The sequence below is a fragment of the Pagrus major genome, chromosome 6 (assembly GCF_040436345.1).
Source record: "Pagrus major chromosome 6, Pma_NU_1.0".
Classification (NCBI taxonomy): Eukaryota; Metazoa; Chordata; class Actinopteri; order Spariformes; family Sparidae; genus Pagrus; species Pagrus major.
In genome coordinates this window covers 11,457,787-11,474,138 of record NC_133220.1, presented here as the reverse complement: position 1 = coordinate 11,474,138, position 16,352 = coordinate 11,457,787, and positions in this window count along the sequence as shown.

The window sequence follows — 16,352 nt, the reverse complement described above, 5'->3', positions numbered from 1 at the left end:
GAGGTAGTGAATAATCTTCTGGAGAGCAAATATAAAACTATGATGTGAGATCAGTAACACATGGTTTCTGGTTTAAGAAGAATTCTTAAGAACAAGACACAACTGACACATGATTAAGTGACACAGCAGAGCTTGACTCTCATACTGATGAATCACTTGTGTTCGCTGTTTTTTAGTAGAAAATGCCAGTAACCATATTTCATCATATTCCCATCACTGAAATACAGTAACACTGCACAGATAACCAGCACAAAAATGAGATGAATTTTGGCTTAACAGCGGGAGTCCTTGTTATGGTCCAGTTTTGAAAGAGGGGCAGCACTAATGGTACATGAAGAGTCGCCTGTCACTGTGTTACATAATCACTTTTATCTGAGGTCACAGTCCATCTTTCAGCTCGAGCACTGAGGCAGATACGTGAGTTGTATTGACTGTATTTGCATCAACACTTCAGCACTGTTAATTTGTGATATTCTGTTTTTACTGACAATAAATTATTGAATTGTTCTGATAGATTCTTTATCATCCCATCCTATGATCTACATGTCATCTGTACTGATACTAAATTTGAATAAGTAATGAATCTGTTCATTTAGTTTAGTTGTGTTTTGAAAGTAGTACAAGAGAAAGAAGAACCACAAACTTGTAAACACATTATAGGCCAGAGCCTGTTGGTGTACTTATTTACTTATTTACAGTAATACAATTTCGAGGTACTTGTACTCTACTTGAGTATTTTCATTCTCTGCCAATTTATACTTCCACTCCACTACATTTTGGAGGTAACTATTGTACTTTTTACTCCACAACTTTAGTTACTAGTTACTTTGCAGGTTGGATCAGAGCCAAAGTAGCAGATTTATTTATTTTAAATTGTAATTAGCATCAGTTAAAAAAACACTGATTCAGAGAATCTGTAAAATGCTGATTATCGGATCTGATAATTGGTCGACCTATAGAATAAAGTATATACAGTACTAACATGTGAATATATGTACAATTTCTTTTACTTATACTTTTGATACTAAAGTATATTTATTGCCAGAAAATTACTTTTGATACTTAAGTTCATTTAATATTAGATACTTTTACTCAACTTCTATTCATATGGGTAACTTTCATGTCAACAAGCCATTTCTTGACATTACACTTAAAGGTGCACTACGTAGTTTTTGGGGAAGATATTTTATTTATTGACTAATTTTTATGCCTAAACAAACTAAATATACAAACTCTCTTTCGTTTTCATGACTGAATAAACTGAATAAACAAACTGACCTTAAAGGACAACACAGGTTCATACTGTTTTACTTTGTACTTTGGCGGACCCTGCCACCTTTCTAGCTCAAAACAGTGATATTGAGACCTCATTTTCCTCTGAGAACAGCTTGTTTATTCAGCTACGGAAAAAATAAATGTCTGAGTTTGTATTATTACCCTGATTAATATTGTAAATATACAAAGTCTGAGTTTGAATTTCTTCTCAAAAACGACATAGTGCACCTTTAAATGACTGTTATGATGGGACCTGGCTGAAAGCAGTTTTGGTGGTGTGGTGTGGTGGTGTGTGATTGTAAATACATATTTTGATCATATAAAATATGAACCACTGTTTCAGATAAAATTATCCAACAGTCATAAACTTTATTAAGCAGTTATTTCAAAATTAGTTTTTGACTTAGTTAGCTCATTATACATTTTCACTCTTTCATTTTGTAGTTTGCATCCTCTTTCAGTCGCAGTGATGGGGTTGTGTGCAGTGAGATGTTTGCACCTGTGCATGTTCTCCAGTAGATGGAGCTAAAATACCATCAGATGAGGAGCAATTTGAGAACAATGGAGCTGTGAAGGAGGCTCATCTTCACCTGATACCATGTTTAAAACAGATATAAGTTTTGTCTATCCTCCATGTTATAGCACAAAATGTAAGTCTATGGCAAAGTGGCTGCTGTATGTTAACACATCTTCTGTTTATCGCCTATTTCTTTGTAATAACAGCTGTTTTATTGCTCACTGTCTACAGCACCACATGCTGGCAAGTGATAAAAGGAAATCAAATTATTTCCTTTGCCTTAATGGATGGATAAGAAACCCTTTAATTTGTCCTCGCAAAGATGAAGCACTCTCAACATGCAGTAGCAGAGGGTGAAGATTTCATCTGTCTCCCAATGAACGACCCACTGCTTCACTGTCAGAGGCCGCTGAGGCAGACTGCCCTGAATCTGAGGGAAACTGTAGAGTGCAGAAAATCTCTGGTGAGGAGTCATCACGCCATCTGATATGCAGAGTATCTGGAGAGAACAAGACAAAACAAAAAGAAACACTTCTGGAATTCATATTTTATTGTGTGACAATGCAAAATGAATGCACCGCAGTCAGTTCTACACTGCAAAAAATCTTCATTTTAACAAGGTTTTCACCCTCAGGCGTGTTTTGTGCCGAATCTCTGAATTTCTGTAGCTTTCCAAAAAAACGACAACGTGACATTCACACCCACTTCACCCTGAGAATCCAGGGTTTTCACTCCTCGCTCTCGCTCTCTTTTCAGTCTGCACACAATTATTTCTGTCACTGCGTACAACCAAGTGCAACACTGTGAATGTCCTCCAGGAGAGGCTGTCTAAAATGCTCATCACCACCTCCTTAGAGTGCAATCCTTCAGAACCATTATAGACATTTTTTAATATCATCATACATGTGTAAATGAAATGTGTGCAGTTTAGATGGGGTGAAAGCAGTCTCACACACTCGTTGTTACCATGTGGGAGTGTAGCTCAAGAGAAAGTCAGGTAAACTCTCCTTCAGATGACATGAAGAGGCAGGAGGCAGGTGTGCAAAACAAAGTAAACTTTAATTGCGGCCAGGCCTGAGCAAAACCAAATACAAACTAAGGGAAAAATGGCTGAAAAAAAAAACACACAAACTTAAAGGGGGAGAGCTGGCTGGTCATCACCCTCCTGGCAAGAGCGAGCTCCTTGTGAACTGGGGCCTTATATAAGCTGTGGAAGCCCCGCCCCACCATTTAACAATCAACCCAGCTGATTCCAATATGCTACTCAGTGCAGGCCTCCTTCAGGGCCTGACTACAGGTCTCTGTTCCTGTTGAGACAGACACAGTTACATTAATGGGCGGTCCAGTCAAACAGGCTGTGCACCGCCTACTTGACTGGAACACATCAAAATACAATTACAGAGGTTTTAGACACAACAATACAGAGGTTACATTACAACAAATACAGAGGCTACCTTCACTCTGTCACATTTCTTCCCTCCTCTCCCTCTGGGTTGTACATACCTGGTACACGTGACAAGTAGTCGGCTATGAGGTTACGCCTACCTGGACAATACTCAAGGACAAAGTGGTATGGCTGAAGAGCCAGACACCAGCGCAGTATTCTCGCGTTTTGGCTCTGCATGGACTGCATCCACTTCAGGGCTCGATGGTCTGTTTGAAGGATGAACTCTCGTCCGAGAAGATAATACCTCAGGGAGTCCACCGCCCACTTGATGGCAAGTCCCTCCTTCTCAATGGTCGAGTACTTCCTTTCTCGGTCGAAGAGCTTCCGGCTCAGAAACAAGATGGGCCTCTCCTCTCCAGATTCTCCTTGGGCCAAGACCGCACCCAAGCCAACATCAGAGGCGTCCACTTGTACAAGAAACTTCTTGGTGAAGTCAGGGCTCTGCAAAACAGGATCTCGACACAACAGTTCCTTTAACTTGTTAAAGGCCTCCTCACATTCTTCAGTCCATGGAAGACGGGAAGAATTAGTCTTCCGAGTGAGATTAGTTAGTGGAGCAGCTAAGGTGGCAAAATGGGGCACAAATCTTCGGTACCACCCTATTAGGCCAAGAAAAGACCGTACTTGCCTTTTGGTCTGCGGTCTGGGTATCCGTCGGATCGTCCCCAGCTTCTCCACCAGTGGCTTGATCTCTCCATGCCCGATGCAGTACCCCAGGTACGTCACCTCCTCCTGGGCCCAGGAGCACTTCTTCTGGTTGATGGTTAATCCAGCTTCCTGAAGTCTCCGGAGGACCTGCTCAAGATGACAGCAATGCTCCTGCCAAGACTCGCTATAGATGATAACATCATCTAGGTAGGCGGCTGCATACTGACCACAATCAGCTAAAACAATGTCCATGAGTCTTTGAAAGGTAGCAGGTGCCCCGTGCAGACCAAATGGCATCACTGTATACTGATACAAGCCGGTAGGTGTTCGGAAGGCTGTGTATGGTCTACAAGCAGTGGTAAGTGGGACCTGCCAGTACCCCTTGCATAGATCTAATGTGGTCATGTATTTAGCTCTACCTAACCTTTCCAACAGTTCATCGATTCTGGGCATCGGATAAGAGTCAAAACAGGAAACACTGTTTAACTTACGGAAGTCGGTGCAGAATCGAAGACTTCCATCTTTTTTCGGAACCAGAAGAACAGGGCTGGACCATTCACTTCTTGAGGGCTCTATGACCCCCATCTCTAACATAGTGGCGACCTCCTTCTTCAGTGGCTCCACCATCCTCTCAGGAACACGGTAAGGTCTCTGTCGGATTGGTGTTGAATCCTTCAACACAACGTCATGACTGATGACCTTTGTGTGACCCGGTCTCTCCTGGAAGAGCGAAGGGAAGGACACTTGTACCTGGGTCAGCTGAGCTTGTTGCTCCTTACTCAGATGCTCAGGTGACTCCACGGCCACTCCTTGAGGTCGAGCTGGTTCCATGTCCGGTTCCTCATCTCCATCCTCTGCCACACGCACCATCATCACTGGTTTTGCCGCTGAGGTTACGTCTCTCTCCTTGAACTCTCGCAGCAGGTTAACGTGCAGGATCTGCTTCTGGCGCTTCTTATCTGGGCACAAGATTTCAAATGTTACAGGTCCAACTTTTCTGGTGACAACATAGGGCCCTTGCCATTTGGCAAGCAACTTACAGGTGCCTGAAGGCAGCAGTACTAACACCTTCTGCCCTGGTTTCAGTTCTCTGTCTCTAGCATGGATGTCATACCACACCTTCTGCTTGGTTTGTGCCTCCCGCAGGTGCTCCTGGGCCAGATGTCGCATCTTCTCCAGCTGGTCCCGCATTTGGAGGATGTAGGAGGCGATACTGCACTGGGCTGACTCACCCGCCACCCAACTCTCCCTGAGTACGTCCAGGGGCCCCCTAACCTGCCGGCCATAAACCAACTCAAAAGGAGAAAACCCTGTTGAGGCCTGTGGAACCTCTCTATAAGCAAAAAGGAGGAAAGGAATCCATCTATCCCAATCTCTCCCTGTCTCATCCACAAACTTTCTTAGCATGCTTTTAAGTGTACCATTAAAGCGCTCGACCAACCCATCAGTTTGTGGATGATATGGTGTAGTTCTGATGCCTGTGATGCCCAACTGCTGGTACAAGGTTTTCATAAGCTTGGACATGAAATTAGTACCTTGGTCTGTAATTATTTCAGTAGGAACACCAACTCTGGAAATCAGATCGATCAGGCACCGAACTATATGCTTAACCTGGATGGAGCGCAGTGGATATACTTCGGGATACCTCGTAGCATAATCACAGATTACCAGAGCAAATCGATGCCCCGAGCTGCTTTTCACTAAAGGGCCGATGATATCCATACCAAGGCGCTCGAATGGTGTGCCGATTATAGGTAAGGGTTGCAAAGGACCTCGATCTGATTTGCGAACTGGTGCTACTTGCTGACACTCTGTACATGTTCTACAGTACTCCTGAACATCCTGATAGAGTCTAGGCCAATAGAACCTCTGACTGATTCTATCATAGCTTTTCTGTTGGCCCAGATGTCCTGCCCATGGAATGTGGTGTCCCAAATGTAAAATTAGCTGATGGAAGGATTTAGGAACAACCAATCTGGGAATCTCCGTGTCTGCGATGTACAAGAGGTTATCTTTGAGGATGTATTTGTCACCAATAAGAGTAGCTTGTTTAACCGGTACACCATCTATCTCACATACCTTGGCAAAAAGAGGTTGAAGCAAAGGATCTGATCTTTGCAGCTCCTTAAAGTTGTCAGGGACTTGCCACTGTGGGTCCAGCAAAGTGGTCTCTGGATCTGGAGAAACTGGAACTGGATCCTGCACCCTGGCCTTCCCCACATGCTTGTCCCAACGACGCTGCTTTTTACCCTTCTTAACCTTTGTACCCCCTTCAAAAAGGTCTGCATGGAGGTTAGGAAGGGGTTGCAAGCCTGTGGCTTGAGACCTAGTAACCACAGCACATGACTCGGAAACAGACTGAACAAGGTTAGACAGAACCGGTAAGTCATCCCCCAACACAACATCATGGGACAGTTGACCCACTACACCCACCTTCATCCTATACACTTGACCTTTGATCACAACATTCACGTTAGCAGTAGGATACATTCGTTCATCCCCATGTACACATCCCAAACCCACTAGGTCCCCAGAGTTCAAAGCCCAATTGTCTACAAACTTAGCTTTCACCAATGTCTGGGAACTACCTGTATCTAACAGTGCTTCAGCAGGTTGCCCATTAACAAGAACTGAGGTAGTATATCGGGATTTAGCTTGAAAAGTTTGCACTCTGGGCTGAAGCTCGGGCTCAGGAACATAGCACATGTTGGCCTCTTTAGGCTTTTTAAGTGGACACAAGGCTGCCTTGTGACCTGGTTGCTGGCAATTAAAGCAGATAAGCCCCCCGGTACTAAAATTGGGCCTTGCTCCACCCCCTGCATCCTGCTTAGCTATACCCTCATCATATTTTGACCACTCTGGTTTACCCCTCCCCACAGTCACCTTGTAGGGCCGAGGTGGTTCCCGGTGTGCCGCCAGGTACCTCTCGGCCAGTCTTGCAGCCTCCTCCCCCGTCTGTGGCTGATGTTCTTTTACCCATGTTCGAACATCTGGGCGGAGAACGCGCAGGTACTGCTCGAGGATCAAGGTCTCGGCCATCTCCTCTGTGGTCTTGGTCTCTGGTCGCATCCACCGTCGGTAGAGTCCCTTCAACCTGTTGTAGGTCTCCCTCGCCGTCTCTCCCACTGGTACGATGCTTGACCGGAATCGTTGGCGATAGGTCTCTTCTGTAACATTATATTTGGCAAGGACAGCCGCTTTGATGTCCTCATAGATGTGTGACCGCTGTTCGTCCATGCCAGCATAGGCCTCCAAAGCTTTACCGGTGAGGAGGGTGACGACCCGGGCTGCCCACTCCTCTTGACCCCAGCCCCAGGTCCTGGCGATACGCTCGAAGCGGATAAAAAAACTTTCAACATCCTCACCCTCGCTGAAGGTTGGGATCCTTGCCCCGTCGTACCGGCCGATGGGCCGCACTGTCGGGTGGCCAGGCTGTGGCCCGGATGGACCGACGTCTGGCCCGGAGGAGTGGAGGTCTGGTGGCGCTATGCAGGGGCTGGGCAGCGGGCGGCGCTGCGCTGGAGTAGGCAGGGCATAAGGATTCTGCGGATTAGCTGCGTCATCAGTCACACGGTCTTGGCTGGGTTTTCGATAAACAATGTCTTTTAAATCTTCCAGTCCATCAAATAACAGTTTTTCATTTCTTTGTTGTCTGTACATGAACTCTCTTATTTCATTCATGAATTGTTGTCCCACACCAATACTCTCATGTGAAGGCTGCGGAGTACTTAGCTTTTGCTTTACTGCTGGATATTCCATTTCTGGCTCCTGCTCCTGTTGCCAGTCCTCCAATGCCTGGGCTCCAGCAGCCAGCCCCGGTTCCGTGTCCTCCGCTTCTCCCAACTCAATGGCCTTCTCCTCCACTTGCTCCTCACCCCACTTTGCCAGTGGGTTTTTCCGGGTAACTCGGCCACGCCCTCGTCCTCGTTCAGACATCTCAGGTGCTTTACTGACTACTTCTCACTGGAGACTTCACACATCCCACCACTGCCACCATTTGTTACCATGTGGGAGTGTAGCTCAAGAGAAAGTCAGGTAAACTCTCCTTCAGATGACATGAAGAGGCAGGAGGCAGGTGTGCAAAACAAAGTAAACTTTAATTGCGGCCAGGCCTGAGCAAAACCAAATACAAACTAAGGGAAAAATGGCTGAAAAAAAAAACACACAAACTTAAAGGGGGAGAGCTGGCTGGTCATCACCCTCCTGGCAAGAGCGAGCTCCTTGTGAACTGGGGCCTTATATAAGCTGTGGAAGCCCCGCCCCACCATTTAACAATCAACCCAGCTGATTCCAATATGCTACTCAGTGCAGGCCTCCTTCAGGGCCTGACTACAGGTCTCTGTTCCTGTTGAGACAGACACAGTTACATTAATGGGCGGTCCAGTCAAACAGGCTGTGCACCGCCTACTTGACTGGAACACATCAAAATACAATTACAGAGGTTTTAGACACAACAATACAGAGGTTACATTACAACAAATACAGAGGCTACCTTCACTCTGTCACACTCGTGATTTGGCCACAGCACATCTCAAATTGTTGTATTTCAATAACTGTATGGGATCCAAAGAGGTCAAATTAACCAATGTTAATGTTAATAAAGAAGAAAATAGAGAAAAGTCCAATAATGAAAACAAACTTTAGGTCGCAGAACTTTGTCTTTTCTACTTTTCTGCCCCATTGATCAACTCATTACCCCACAGATTTATCCTGTGATCCTATGTTGTATATTGTTATATACTGTAAATAAAGCTAGGTAGTTTAACCCAGTGAAGTATATATGCATTGACAGTTTACTAACAATCTAATAATGTCATAGTGGCCAGTATTCAGCACAGCAAGTACTTGATAGTCTATTTTACAGTAAGTGTATTTCGCTGATAATACTGACGTATTTCAAGGAATTTTCAACTATTTAATTTAAAGCCACTAAGTGATTTTTTTAAAAATAGCTCTAGTGTTTGGTCTGTAACCCATGTCTCTTCTCCACCTGCTCATGCAATAAAGGAGAAAAGAAATGTTCTGGTATACCTGCCCTCTTTATCCAATCAGGACGGAGAACTCCATAAAGAGGTGGTCCTATCTGCATGTGAACACACATAGGATCCTCCTGTTTGCTGCTATGTCTGGAGGTGAGGAGTGAGAAGGGCAGGGAAACAGACAAAGGGAGGAAATGAAAAGCAAAACATGACACATGAGGGCAGAACTTCAAAATAAAACAGGAAACAACAAAACCAAAAACTCAAACTACGACAGACGTAGAGAGGAGGTTAGCTTAAATGATGAAAACGCTTACGGCTGCTTTAATACTGATGCCTCTTTATGGCCTACAAAAACAAACAAGACCATAGTATTCTTAATGCCTGTCACCGGGTCAGATTCTGACTTATCCGTGTTGTGTAAATGATAAAATCAAACTTTTTTCTACAGTGTAGTGTTGAGGATGAATTGAGGAAAATATATATATTTCTAAAAATGTGTTGCCTCTTTCTTTCTCTCGCTTTCAAAACACATGCATGTGCTCGACAGATCAAGATCTTCATTACAGGAGACGGTGGTGCTTGTACTGCTTTTTTCCACAGGGGGCGCCAGAATAACGAAACAAAAAAGGTCCTTGTAGTTGCTTTAAGTACTTGTAGTGGAGTGTTTTTATATTGTACTGGTACTGTTACTTAAGTAAAGGACCCGAACACTCATCCAACACTGTTAAAATTAACACTTTGCATCAGAGTTGATGAGTGTATGGTTTTCTCTTCTTGTCTTTCTGTCTTCCTGTCATTTATTCAAACAACTGCCATGTTTTCTCATCTTGAAGAATTCTCTTTAGGGCTTTTTCACACTGCGTCTCCTTAGCCCTGGGGTAAAAGTCGACCCTGGGATAATTTAGTCCCCTTTCACACACATGTTGTTAACAAGGGTTAATGTAAACTCAGTGCCTCACACTGCGTCTCTAGCAGGCCTGGGTTAAATGTCTGCTGGAAAACACGACTAATGTTTACATTACAGGATGACGCATGACCAATCTCAAAGTCCATTGTTTATTTTAGCACGTTTTACACTGGCATGTTTACTTAGTCAATTTTTCTGGGGATAACCCCGTAAACTTGGGAATTACCCTGCTGTGGAGCAGGGCCAGCAAGCTCCAGGCTAAAGTCGGGGTTAGCCCACTAGGGAAGGTGCCAGTGTGAAAGTTTTCATAGCTCGGGGCGAACAGCTCTCTAAGCCTGGAGCTAAGAAGGTTCTATGAACACCCTCAGCCCCGGGCTAAGTGCGGCGTGAAAAGCCCTTTATACAGGAAGTGAAAGAAAAAACTAGATTGAGATTACATTACTCATAATAAGTAATTTTTTCTCATCTTGGTGGCAGAATTATTCACTTATATGTTCTGTAAGGTCATTTCTGCAGGGTAACACTGATTGTTTTTGGTTGTGCCCTGTTGTTGTTTGTTGAGCTGTCTGTACTCCCAGTGTTCAGACTAAATTGAGTTCATATATTCTGACTTTGTGTGGACATTATTTCATTCTCTGTTGCTACAGCTCCCCTCTGGTGGTGGAGCGAGTTGGGGAAGTTGGAAACTCCATTAGGACGGGCCCCTGATGAAAACCCCTTAATGGTTCTGCAATCTGGATTGAGGTCGGGGGAAAGACCTGGCAGTGCAACCGCACACAAAGCCATAAAGCCTGATGTAGCAGCGTCTCATCGAGCATCTGCAGCTGAGGAAGAATAACTGTCCCGGCATCTGCAGACCTGTTGAATTAAAGGGGGCATTAACTGCTGCTTCCTCTGCATTATTGATGGCCAGCTCCATTCCTGAGGCCATTATGCCTCCTATTCTTCCTCCTGCAATTTTCTGGTAGACGTCCCACTGTCTTCAAACACACTTTGTTGGCGAAGGCGAGCGAGGGTTCAGGCAGAGGGCTCGCACTTTTCCCTGCAGGGTGCTGTTATTTTAAGCTGGCAACCACAATCAATGCCAGACCATGGAGCTCCCACAACTTCTGTTTCCTGCGTGAAGCGAAAGTAATCACAGGATGACAAGCATGAGATGATGTGTGTTACGCAAGGTGCCACCTACAGTAACCTAAAAGAGGCAGAGAGGTGCCAGATCGCATGAGGCCTCAAACGCAGCGGATGTGTTCCCCCTGCAGTGAGACCTTAAAGAGTCAAAACCGGAGACTTTTATTGGATTTTGATGCCAAATGCTCACTAACCGGGATTACCTCGTGACTCACCTCCGCTGCCACCTACAGTACATTTGTTGTCAAGCTCTCTTGCAGACGGCGACACTGCCGGCTTTATCTGCTCTCACACAGCTTGAGACACCTTACCGCACGCCTGACCTCATCCTGTCATATGATTTAATGAGCAGAGCTGTGTCACAAACCACAGTGTCAGGGATATGACAGGATAGGTCTACACAATGCACGAGAGATTAATGAGGTCATCTCCTCTGTCAGTGTGTGTGTGTGAGACTGAGTGGGAGGAAGAAAGACACTCGATGACTTTGAGAATCATATCATAAATTACGTAAACAGAATCAAACTAACAGCGTCTCTATTCATGAGCAATTATGAAGTGATGTGAAGCCCGGCTCTGGTCTACATATCGGCTTTGAATTTTATAGCTCAGCCCGGTCAATGATAATAGCCTGACATTTTTTTGTATTCGGTCCCCTGGGATTTGTGTATTCTGCCCTTTGAATCTAGCGAGCAAGTGTGTGGGTGTGTGTGTGTGTGTTTACGGAGCGGTCTATGAGGTAGATGGCCTTGGCTTTATGATGATAACACTCTCTGAGGGTGTCCAGAATCAATCACATCCAAACCCAAATGCTTGCCTCCCATCTCCACAGGCTATTTCAAAGGTTGGTATTGATTATTCCAGCCTCTCCTGCCTTTCAAGGGGGGCAGACTAAAGAGACTGTAGAAGAAATGGAGAGATGATAATGCAATTACGGGGGGGGAAGCCTTTGTAGACCGGGCAGTAATGCTTGAGGAGAGCGGAAGTTGAATGTCAGAGACATACAGATGTATTATCATAACCTCAGAGAGTAGACAGGAGCCTAATGCATGTTCGGACATGCAAGTTGTTCAGAGTAAGGGACTGTGCACAAATTATTAGGCCTCCTCTCCTTCCCTAACCTCCTCTCCTTCCCTAATAGTAATGTGATAGTTTTACTTTCGGAAAGCAAAGGAGGATCGTTCATTAATCTATTTTTCTTACCCCACATTTCTATTCATAAATTCTAATAAATGTATACTGTATGAAAGAGATCAAAAGATGGTTTTCTTGTGCACCATGGAGGTTCGTTCGCCACATGCAGATGATAAGGAGGTGGGGTAAAAATATGTTGCTTCAGCAGAGAGCTGTCTCTTATTTAGCAGCTTTTTATTCAAAAATCAGTGTTGGGGAGTCGTGAACTACATGTAACGAAACTAGTAGTTTAACTCCACTTTGCAGCTCAGCTCACATTGACATGTGCACAATGAAGATGAGAAATATGAACAGACTCTGGTGATTTGACCCTGTTATGATGTCATCGTATTTTAAGGGGGCAGTGAAGGATCCCTCGGATGGAGTCTAGACACCGGTGCCAGCAGCAGAGAGGTGAGCAGACTTTAAGTCTGGCAGTGACGACATGATTGGCTTGAGAAGATCGTGTTATAATCTGGTTAGTTTAACTGAAAGAGTAAACACCTGCAGTCAGCTGATTGTGAAGGAAGCAGGAGAAAGGGGAGAGAGAACAACGTGAATGATGAGAAACTACTACTGTACTAACAAACAAGTTTGAGCCATAAAAGACAGGAATACAAAGAGAATGTTTTTTTAAATAAACTGGAGAGTGCGTTTCCTTTTTACATAAAATAAAATATGGCTGCAATTAATTATTATTTTCATTGTCAATTAATCTGTTGATTATTTTCTCAGATATTTATAAAATGTCAAAAAATGGTGAAAGATGCTGTCTTCAAATGTCTCATGTTGTCCACAACCCAAAAACATTCAGTTTACTGTCATGGAGGAGTAACAAAACCAGAAAATATTCACATTTAAGAAGCTGGAATCAGAGAAATTTAACCATTTAATCGATTATTAAAAAAGTTGGTGATTCATTTAATAGTTGAAAACTAATTGATTATTTGTTGTAGATCTAAGATACAATAAGCTATAGCATTAAAAATGCACTGTGTAGTTTTGGAGAATACATTTTATAGGTATATTTTCATAACCAAACATGCAAAACAAACAAATACGGTTTTACTTTGTTTATATTTGGTGGACCCTCTTGGGACCTTACTTTCCTCTGAGAACAGCTTGTTTATTCAGTTATGGATAAAATTAATATTTGTTTGTAGAGTTTGTAGAATTACCTTATCAATATTGCAAATATGCACTATGTAGTTTTGGGAAAGCGATTTTAATCAGAAGAGAAAAATCTTCATTGATTGATTTTTTATGCTTAAACAACAAATTTAATAAACAAACTCTTTTTTATTTTCATGACTGAATAAACTGAATAAACAAACTTTCACTTTGTTTATATTTGGCGGACCCTGCCTCCTTTCTAGACCCAAACAGTGTTTTGGGGACCTTATTTTCCTCTGAGAACAGCTTTTTTTTGTGAGTTTGTAGTATTACAAATATTAGCTACCTTCGCAAATTTCTGTATTTCTTTTCCAAAACCACATAGTGCCCCTTTAAGCACCTCTTTCCACAAATATAACTTTCATACAGTCCCTAAATCTTTAATATACAAACCCACTGACCCAAAATAGCTTCAAGCACTTTCCCCTCAAACCACATCACATCATAAACTGGCCTCTTTGGTTTGTTTGCAGTACACTCCCTCAATAAAGGAAAACGAGAACTGATTAAAAAAAAAAATCATTAAAAATCATACAACATCCATCAATCAGGTTAAAAACGACACTAAAGTAATTCGTAATAACATTGAGCAGCATTTATGGTCGCACAGTTTCCCTCCGCTGCTATAAATAGTGCCCTGCCGTCTTCACACGAGGGCACGGCCACCCAGTTATCATCATCTGAAGCCGGGTGAGATAAACGTCTGCGCTCCTTCCTGTCTCCACCGCGCTCCTCCACTGGGTGGCGCTGAGACACCGGCAGCAGCAGCAGCAGCATCAGCACCATCATCATCCTCCTCCACTCTCACTGTCACTGACATGAATCCGTGCTGCTCTTCTCATCCCTCGGACACCTCAAATCCATTTCTCCAACTGCACGAAGACGTTGCCAAAACACAAGTGCGGCCGGTACCTGGCGGGAGGATTGTAAAAGACAAACAAAAAGCGCGTCATGCTTGAATCCAGAAACTATGAGGGTCGGTCCGGCGCGGTGTCCAGCTGCTGAGGCGCTCTGGCGGATGATGGGAAGTTGTGAGTCAGAGCCGGAGGACCAGCAACTTTTATAGACTTTCAAGTGCACCCGCCTGCAAGTATCCAGCAAGCCCCCCCTGATCTAGACTTGTTTCACTCAGGGATCTGTGTGTCTGGAGAGCTCTGACAGTACACCAGTGTTTGTAGGTTATGTGTTGTCGGGGGCGTCCTGAAGCGACGAGGAAATGGCATTTCTGGTTTTTGTGGTTGACAATGGAGAATAAATGAAAGAAGGGACGTTTCAGGGGATTAATTGACAGCACAACGACAGGTAGGCTGACACAAAATGGAAATGCCTGAATTGTTTATACTGATTTGTGTCTTTTAATGACTTGAAATGTGAATTCAAACAATTTTTGTGTGTGTGGATTTTCTAAAGCTAAACCTCTCACGCGTGACGCAGCCAAGCCCATGAATAAACCAAGCTCATCGATTAGGATATTGATTGTTTCCACTATGATAAATAGTTATTAACTTGCCAGGCAGCAGCCAGCTTCTGCAAACTATAATGACTCCAAGTGGAGTGTGAGTGCAAGGTGCTGCAGCTGCAGGGTTGGAAATGTTCAGCTCCAGGATTCAGAGATCATCAGATCTGTGCGACGTGACATGAAAATCATCGCTGACTGCTTAAAATTAGACAAAAATCAAGTTTTCCCCTCAGAGGGATCTGCCTACTCATTCTGGGAGCACAAAGGGGCTGGAGGAGCTGTCTTCTGTGAGGAAATGACAAGAGAAACTTTTACAGAAACACATTTATGAAAGGCAAATGAGTGATGAGTCCATGGGCTCTATCTATCTATCTATCTATCTATCTATCTATCTATCTATCTATCTATCTGATCAGATATTTCATGTGTTCAGATGTTTTTTGATCCCCTCCCCCACTTTAAAGCGTTTCCGTCACCTTGCACCTCAGTAAAGGTAACCCTAAACACCAACATGGCTCCCCACGGAAAAAGCTCCGTGGATCGACCAGGACTTTGAACACGCAGCGTGGGCCATGTCCTCCATCGCTGTGATTCTGCTGAACTCCAAAATAAGATGATAATTTTAAAAAAGGGCAGCTCCAGAGCTCCGCTTCTAAGCTGCTTGTTTGCGACTTTAAGAAAAGTATAATGCTGTTATCTTGTTGGATTATGTCGGGGAGACACGCATGGAGTCCCTAATGAAAAGCGGCTCCTGTGTGTGCTGTGGCACGCTATAGATATTTTATGATTATGCTTACACACCCCTCCAACTTCCCCTCTATCTCCTTGTTCTTTTATCTGCCCTTCATCCCCTTGACAAGCGATGTGCGGTCAGCTGTTTTTTTTTTTCCTTCCCTCCTCTTCCCTCAATTAGTGCCATCATCACATTTCATCCTGCGGAATAAGGGGATGGTAATAACCTTACACTCCTATTGCAGGGTGATACAATTCTGCTGTGATTAATTGAAGTCCCCTCAGAGAGTCAGAGGAGGCGTAGATCTTCCCTTTCACACTCACTGACAGGCAACCCATTATATTGTTTTATAGATCGCCGTCAGTAGCCCTTGAAGCTGCCTGCGGCCCACTGTTGTTCTGGAGGGTTTTATTGTGAGGTGTTATTGGTTGGTATCGCTGACAGGCAGAGCAAAGGCCACCCTGGGATTACTGGGAGATGGGATCCTTGTGACAGTTGCTCTGCGTTTGACAGTAACACTGGAAACTTGGAAAAAAGATTTGTGCACTCTGCAGTGGTTGTTGTAATAAAAGTGGGAGTTGGTTCCGGAGCTGAAGGCTTGGAATAAAGTTGTACCTGTGAACACTCTGCGATCACGACGTTCCCTCACCTCACCGTGACGCGAAACAAAAAAACGGTTGCTCGTGCTCGAGCGAGGGAGCGTGCTTGAGCAAAATAACCAGACGTTTGACAGATTAGCTTGCAATTTCACTCGCGTGTGCGTGTGTTTCTTTTCAAGCCACCATTACACAGACGTAGCAACAGGAAACAGCAGAGCCCGAAGACGGCAGAGGCTTGGAGAAAGTACTTGATATGCATGAGCCACCAGGTGATTTCCAGAGGAGGAGAACACCATGGATAAGAGGCTTGT